Consider the following 8,850-nt stretch of genomic DNA (forward strand, 5'->3'; position numbering starts at 1 on the left):
TTTTTTGTAGTTAAGATATTTTGGAGTAATATTGTGGCACACACCTGCAATCTAAGCATGGGAGACAGATGTGTATAAACTTTGGAAAATGTAGCCAGCTTAAAGTTATCCTTGTTTAAATAAGAAGACATTTCCTCAAAACGGATATACTTGATGTATTGTTGATTTCTTTGTTTATTTAAACAAATTACATTTTAAATGGTTGTTAATATAGTTGAAATGGCATTTGCCATATTGTAACTGTGCACTATTATTTTGCATTTGTTTTTGCTTCAATTTTAATCATCTTTAAATCTCTAATTTTAACTGAACATTTTACATGGCTTTATTAATTTTAATGTCAACTTGCCACACATTAGAATAACCTCGGAAGCCTTATCTGAAGAAGTGTTCTGATTGCCTTGATTGCTGTGGTAAGATCTATCCTAACTGTAGGCAATACCATTTGGGAAAAATTCAGATAAAAGGGGTTTGTCAAAAGAAAGAAGTTCTGGGGTTTTTGTTTGTTTCTTTTGTTTTTTTCCCTAGCTTGGCTTTCCCTCTTGCCATTGAGTTGTTTTCACCTGTTCTTACTGTTGCTGATTCCTTCACTGATAGCAGAACCAGCATTCCCAGTCACCCACTGGAGAATAGGGACCTGCAGCTGGCCAGGAACCTTGCTGACTTCTAGTGCAAGATTGGAAGTGCTTGAACTTATAGACTGAGTAAGTACTCAGTGTTGCTTGACCCCTCACCCTCAAAGTGAATATGACAGACTTTGTGGAACTACTCCAACTGATGAGGCATTCAGCTTTAAAGATGAACTGATCAGTTTCTCAGCTCTCAGGTGTGAATTTCCCTTTTATTATTTTAAAACATTATAAATTCACAGACCACAATAAATATATTCACATATACATACATACATATTGATATATATATACATATATACATATATACATATACATATATATGTATATATACATGTATTCATTCCATATATTGATTCCATTGGTTCTTTGCCTCATGAAAACCCTAATTCAGATTCAATGTTATCTCATTGTTAAAATACCAACTGTATCTCTTTTAAAATTCAATGTTGCTCTAGAGTTTATACTGCTCTAGAGTTTATAATCCACATTTGAATAATTGTGTATTACTTCATAGAAATACATACACTTTCTAAAAGCCCCCTTTTTTATTCTTCCAGGCTTGTACATATTGCTCTTCTACTTCTGTATACATATCAATGAACATAATGATGCTCTCCCATTATTATGAACACACAGGTGCTTATACCAAAAGAAAAGTAAACATGGAAAGTTTTACTCCCTTTATCTTTATTATTCCAATACTATTTTTATGAATAAGCTGTGGTCTTTTAACATCTGTATTCTTCAAGTTCTTTCTTTTTTTCTTTTAATTGGATTTTTTTATTTACATTTCAAATGATATTCTCTTTCCTGGTTTCTCCACCTCCCAGAAATCCCCTATTTCATCCTCCCTCCTCCTGCTTCTATGAAGGTGTTCCTCCACCCAACCACCAACTCATACTCCCCAACCTCAATTTCCTACACTGGCATATCTATCAAACCTTCATAGGACCAAGGACCTCTCCTCTCATTGATTCCTTACAAGGCTATCCTCTGCTACATATGAAGCTGTAGCCATGTATACACCTTAGTTGATGGCTTAGTGTCTGCGAGTTCTAGGGGATCTGGTTGATTGATATTGTTGTTTTGCCTATGGGGTTGCAAACCCCTTCCACTCCTTCAATCTATTCTCTAACTACTCTATTGGGGACCCCACACTCAGTCCATCCTCCTCTGTATTTGTAAGGCTCCAGTAGGGCCTCTCAGGAGACAGCCATATCAGGTTCCTTTTAGCATGCACTTCTTGGCACTCACAATAATGTCTGGGTTTGGTAACTGTAGACTGGATGGATCCCCAGGTGGGACAGTCTCTGAATGGCCTTTCTTTCAGTCTCTGATCAACACTTTATCTCCATATTTACTCCTGTGAATATGTTGCTCTCCTTCTAAGAAGGACCAAAACACCCACACTTTGATCTTCCCTCTTATTGAGCTTCATGTAGTCTGTGAATGGAGACTTGGGTATTTGGAGCTTATGGGCTAATATCTACTTATCAGAGAGTACATACAATGTGTGCTGTTTTGTGATTGGTTTACCTCACTCAGGATGTTATTTTCTAATTCCATCCATTTGTCTAAGAATTTCATGAATTCATTGTTTTTAATAGCTGAGTAGTACTCCATTATGTAAAAGTACCACATTTTCTGTATCCATTCCTCTGTTGAAGGACATCTGGGCTATTTCCAGCTTCTGGCTATTATAAGTAAGGTTGCTATGAACATAGTGGAGCATGTGTCCTTATTACATTTTGGAGCATCTTTTGGGTGTATGCCCAGGAGTGGTATAGCTGGGTCCTCAGGTAGTACTCTGTCCAATATTCTGATCTGCCAAACTGATTTCCTGAGTGGTTGAACCAGTTTACAATCTCACCAGCAATGGATGAGTGCTCCTCTTTCTCCACATCCTCACCAGCATTTGCTGTCACCTAAGTTTTTTTTATATTAGCCATTCTGACTTGGTGTGAGGTGAAATCTCAGGATTGTTTTGATTGGCATTTTCCTGATGACTAAGGATGTTGAACATTTCTTTAGGTGCTTCTCAGCCATTCCATATTCTTCAGTTGAAAATTCTTTGTTTACCTCTGTACCCCATTTTTAATTGGTTAATTTGATAGTCAGGAATCTAACTTCCTGACTTCTTTGCATATATTGGATATTAACACTCTATCAGATGGAGGATTGGTGAAGATCTTTTCCCAATCTGTTGGTTGCTATTTTGGATTTCCACAATTTGCATTGTTATGTCTCCCTTTTCATATCTCATTTTATTAATTTGGATACTGTCTTTGTAGACCTCTGGCTAGTCTGGATAAAGGCTTATCTATCTTCTTGATTTTCTCAAAGAACCAGTTCCTGGATTTGTTGATTCTTTGTACAGTTCTTTTTGTTTCTATTTGGTTGATTACAGCACTGAGTTTGATTACCTGCCATCTACTCCTCTTAGGTGTATTTTTTCATTTTGTTCTAGAGCTTTCAGGTGAGCAGTCAAGCTGCCAGTATAAGTTCTCTCCAGTTTCTTTTTAGAGGCACTTAGAGCTATGAGTTTTCCTCTTACCACTGCTTTCATTGTGTCTCATAAGTTTTGGTATTATATGTCTTCCTTTTCATTAAATTCTAAAAAGTCTTTAATTTCTTTATTTATTTCTTCCTTGACCAAGTTATCACTGCGTAGAGTGTTGTTCAGCTTCCATGTGTATGTGATTTTTCTGTTATTCTTGTTGGAGTTTAAGACCAGCCTTAGTGTGTGGTAATCTGATAGGGTACATAGGATTATTTCAATCTTCTTGTAACTGTTCAGGCCTATATAATTGACCAATTATATGGTCAGTTTGGGAGAAGGTACCAAGAGGTGCTGGGAAGAAGGTATATTCTTTTGCTTTAGGATGAAATGTTCTATAAGTATCTGTTAGATCCATTTGGTTCATAAATTCTATTAGTTTCACTGTATCTCTGTTTAGTTTCTATTTCCATGATCTGTCCATTGCTAAGAGTGGGGTGTTGAAGTCTCCCACTATTATTATGTGGGACACAGTATGTGCTTTGAGCATTAGTAAAGCTTCTTTTATGAATGTAGACGGCCTTTCATTTGGAGCATAGATGTTCAGAATTGATACTTCTTCTTGGTAGATTTTTCCTTTGATGAGTATGAAGTATCCTTCCTTATCCTTTTGATAACTTTTGATTGAAAGTTGATTTTATTTGATATTAGAATGGCTACTCCAGCTTTTTCTTGAGACCATATGCTTGGAAAATTGTTTTCCAACCTTTTACTCTCAGGTAGTGTCTGCCTTTGTCAATGAAGTGCATTCCCTATGCAGCAAAATGCTGGGTCCTGTTTATGTTTCCAGTCTGTTAGTCTATGTCTTTTTATTGGGGAATTGAGTCCATTGATGTTAAGAAATATTAAGTAAAAGTGATTGTTACTTCCTATTATTTTTGTTGTTAGAGGTGTAATTATGTTTATGTGGCTATCTTCTTTTGGGTTTGTTAAAAGAAGATTATTTTCTTGCTCCTCCTTGTGTTGGAGTTTTCCATTTATTATCCTTTGAAGGGCTGGATTTGTAGAAAGATATTTTGTAAATTTGGTTTTGTCATCTAATATCTTATTTTCTCCCTCTATGGTAATTGAGAGTTTTGCTGGTATGGTAGTCCGGGGTGGCATTTATGTTAGGGTCTGTATGACATCAGTCCAGGATCTTCTAACTTTCATAGTCTCTGGTGAGAAGTCTGGTGTAATTCTGATAGACCTGCCTTTATATGTTACTTGACCTTTTTCCCTTACTGCTTTTAATATTCTTTCTTTGCTTAGTGCATTTGGTGTTTTGATTATTATGTGACAGGAGGAATTTCTTTTCCTGTCCAGTCTTTTTGGAGTTCTGTCAGGTTCTTGTTTGATCATGGGCATCTCTTTCTTTAGGTTAGGTTAGTTTACTTCTATAATTTTGTTGATGACATTTATTGGCCTTTTAAGTTAGGAGTCTTCACTCTCTTCTATACCTATCATCCTTAGGTTTGGTCTTCTCACTGTGTCCTGGATTTCCTGGAAGTTTGGGTTAGGAGCCTTTGGCCTTTTGCATTTTCTTTTACTGTTGTGTCAATGTTTTCTATGGTATCTTCTGCCCCTGAGATTCTCTCTTCTATCTCTTGTATTCTGTTGGTGATGCTTGCATCTATGACTCCTGATCTGTTTCCTGTATTTTCTATTTCCAGGGCTATGTCCCTTTGTGATTTCTTTATTGAGTATTTCCGGTTTTAGATCTTTCCTGGTTTTGTTCGTTTCCTTCATCTGTTTGTGTTTTTCTGTAATTCTTTAAGAGATTCTTGTGTTCCCTCTTTAACTGCTTCTACCTGTTTACCCATGTTTTCCTTTATTCCTTTAATGGAGTTATTTATGTCCTTCTTGGAGACCTCTATCATTGTCATGAGAAGTGATTTTAGATCTAAATCTTGCTTTTCCGTTGTGATAGTTTATCCAGAACTTGCTATGGTGGGAGAATTGGGTTCTGATAATATGAAGTAACCTTGGTTTCTGTTGATTATCTTCTTATGCTTACTTCCCTCCACCTGATATCTCTAGTCCTACCTGCCTTCACTCTATCCAACTTGATCCTGTCCTTCTTGTGATCCTGGTGGTGTCAGAATTCCTCAGAGTCTAGCTGTCTCTGTGATCCTGTGATTCCAGGATTCTATGATCCTGAGGTCCTGTTTGTGTCAGAGTTCCTGGTAGTCAAGCTGCCTCTGGGATACTGAGATCCTGTTGTGACCATGCTCCGGGAACCCTGTGATCCTGTGATCCTGGGTGTGTTACAGTACCTGGGAATAGAGCTTTCTGTGGGACTGGTTGCTGAGTTCCTGTCCAAGGTAAACCAGCCCAGACTGGAAGGAACCCAAGCCACTGATCAGCTCGGGTTCCTGGCTCCCTGGGTCCTTATGGTCCCAGTTGCTCCTGGTGGTGTTTGAACAGCTTCAAGTTCTTTCTTAACATGTAGGTCTATCAGGAATAAGGGGTCTGTCCAGGCAATCCAGTATAAGATCTTTAATCCCCAAAGACAGTCCTTTAAAGGAACAGCACTTCCTCTTAACTTGAATTGTATTTACATAAATGATTGCAAAATCTGAGAATTAGCAGTATCTAAAAAAGGAACAATTTCAAGCAATTGCAAACCATGAGATATATATTGGCTATGACTATACAAATTAAAAGCTTGATTTTTCAACATTTCAAAAACAATGCCTACAGCACATAATTCAATTATTTGTGCTGAAGTGGAGGGACACTCAAGAGAATAAACATGTGACCCAATCATATATGTGTCTCTCCTATAGATAATTATAAATACAGATAAATATAGATAAATATAGATGATTATAAATACAGTAGATGCATTCTTTGTGGGATGCATGCATAAATTTACAGGATATATAAAGCATGCATAGAGGCAAATTATAACAGTTGTCTTTTGGATAATGATTATCAATTTTGCCTAAAAAGTTTGCCAGGCAATAGGCCAAATATCCGTATTCTGCAATAACAAATTTAATTGCTGTTTGAAAAAAGGAGTAAACATTTCATCAGGTTCCTAAGACATTCTCCAAAATACTTTCAAGACTATCCTACAATTCTGCAACAGTTTCAATATAGGATGTTCAAACTTTACTTGGAAATGAAGAAAGATGAATCAATATTAATGGTCCCTTTTACCAAAGAATTGCTGTGAGCACATGAGTAGCAATAATATAAACAGCCAACAATTGATTTAGTAGCTTCCTATACTATCTGCAAAACTATTCATCCTTCACCAGTTAATTTGCATCTCCCTTGAGAATAAAAACAGAGGCTTGAGTCCTCCTATACTAAGCTTAAGGTGAGGTCTTAGCCAATTAACATCTCCTAAAGCTTTTGAAAATAATTTGAATCATCTTTTTTTTCTTGAATTTTCTGTGCCACAATTGTTTTTCTTTTAGGATATAGAGGCCCCAAATATTGAAAAAAATCTTTTCTGGAGCAACAACTACTCCAAAATTTTAATGCCAATTGTATAAAAGTAATGCCTTGTAGTAAAACTCCTTCAGAGAGATCAGCTAATAAAGTACCCTTCATATAATAATATACACTGAAAGATTCAAAGTCCTAACTTCTTGTATTGAAACAGAAACATTTTTTTTTTAACAAACTGTAAGGCTATTATTAGCCATTCCTTGAGGCAAAACTTTCTAATGATATTGCTTCATGGGCCCTTTAAAATTACAAGCTTACTAAAAGCAAACCTTTTACAATTATGAACTTAGAAAGGAAGAGTATAAAAAAAATCCTCCATCTGGTAAAGACAGACAAAAGGAATGCCACACAAGCCCCTACTGAGGCTGCTCTGACCTTTGCGTTAATTCAAATGTAAATATTTCTTAATCTGAGCTTATTTCCTGAGGCCTGGCCCAGTGATTACTCCTCCTGCAGTGAGGATAGATTCCAGGGGAGTGATTCTACTGTCAATTTGGACAGTCTTTCCTAAAATTACTTATGCCCCCATACTTAAAACATTCCTTGTCACCTTGGCGCTGTGAAAGCATTGCTTGTACTGTAGTCCTCTGCAAACCAGTAGCCATAGCCAGACCCTGATTGTATGAGGGTCCAATTTCTGCACAAAGACGAATATATCCTGATAAGTCTGTCTTTACTTTGTATGGCTGGATGAATGCATGGCAGACTACATTAGAATTCTCATAAGCCAATCATGTAACAAAAGGAATTTCTGCTTGAGGGTCTCCAAAAATTCTGCCAACTGCTTTTAGCAGTCTATCCACAGATTGCTGAAATGTTTCATCACCTTGTTTGATCCCAGATAAACTCCCACTGAGATGTCCTTTCCAATCTTGGGGGATTAAATTTTGCTTCTACCACTGTATCCAACAAAGTTTATGTAAAACAGGGAGCAGGCCCATATTGACCACAGCTGTTTTTAAATTTTATTACTCTAGCAATCATCTTAATTACAAGTATGGGTGAGTTAAAAATCCTGAGCCTGTGATAGAACTGCAAATTGCAGCCAACTGGACACTGGCAGATTAACTATAATTTTTAAGTTTTTCTTGCAATATTAGAGCATAACCATAGCTTTATGGTTATGAAAGCAAAACCCAATTTTAAACAATCTATTATTTTAAAATCAATACCAAAAGCATTACTTTCAAGTTACAAAGTTTGGCTGCCAGTTTTTATGTATGAATGCATGGCAGTGCAACTTTTAATACCTCATTAAAGAAACATTGTTTTAAATCTTATAAGATTGTTTAAATCCTTATAAGTCTAGTTTCTAAGATAAGAACTACATAAAATATTATCCCAATTTAGAAGTATCTTTAGAGACCTGTTTTCCAACAGGTTGGTTTATGCCACGTTTTGTTTTTTTTAAATGACTCCAACCCTGAGTTACCAATTTTAAGCTAATTTACTTGTTACCAATGTTACAATTTTTTAATAATAACTTATAAGCCAGTACTATATAACCAAGATATGCAGAACATATTTATATCTTTAAAACTAGCCAGAAACAAAAATGAAGTGGCTACACAAATCTTATATATTTGCACCAAACAATTTTCTTGATCTTTCTAGCTGCAATAATAAAAGAAAAGCACCTTGTCACTTGCTGACCCCTGTTCAGTAATTGCTGGATCACAATTGCAGAGAATTTTCTAGAAGAAAGCAGCCATCAGCTTATTTACCATAGAACTTGAGAAGCTGCTGGCCCCTTTAAGAGCAGCTTTCTCCAGCAGTGCTTGACTCCCAGCTACAGGGCAGGATAACTTATCAGTTTCTGCTGTGCAAGTTGAGACTGCCTTTTCAACAAGCTAAATTAAATCAAGGGGTGGATAGCCAGCAGATAAAGTTTTAACCACTTTTTCTTTTGAACATGAAACATAAAGCAACAGTCATTCAAACAATGAAACAAAAACAGACATAAAGTGACATGTGGACAGATTGGTGCACCAAGGACAGACAATACACAGACAGGGAAGAGAACCTGGTGTAACGAGGAACTAAGGATATCTCCAGTAGGAGCCAGAGAGGAAGCAGGATGTCTTCTGATTTCCTCCTGTCCCTAGAAGAGCTCTGAAATCCATTTTCCTTCTTTTTGGGAATGCTTCCTGGCCAGCGGACAGCTGCTTTTCTGAAACCCATTCTCTCTCTCTCTCTCTTTCTCTCTCTCTCTCCCCCTCT

At 36.6% G+C, this 8,850-nt stretch overlaps 1 long non-coding RNA gene across 1 annotated transcript in view; it reads left to right on the top strand.

Annotated features, from left to right (window-relative positions):
- The first annotated feature begins 654 nt into the window (after positions 1–654).
- LOC116074991 overlaps positions 655–8,850 on the top strand; it is a 9,456-nt gene continuing 1,260 nt past the window's right edge. The window contains exon 1 of the long non-coding RNA XR_004112371.1: positions 655–704. This is a non-coding gene — a long non-coding RNA (uncharacterized LOC116074991). The remainder of the gene's footprint in view (positions 705–8,850) is intronic.

The sequence above is a fragment of the Mastomys coucha genome, unplaced genomic scaffold, assembly GCF_008632895.1.
Source record: "Mastomys coucha isolate ucsf_1 unplaced genomic scaffold, UCSF_Mcou_1 pScaffold3, whole genome shotgun sequence".
Classification (NCBI taxonomy): Eukaryota; Metazoa; Chordata; class Mammalia; order Rodentia; family Muridae; genus Mastomys; species Mastomys coucha.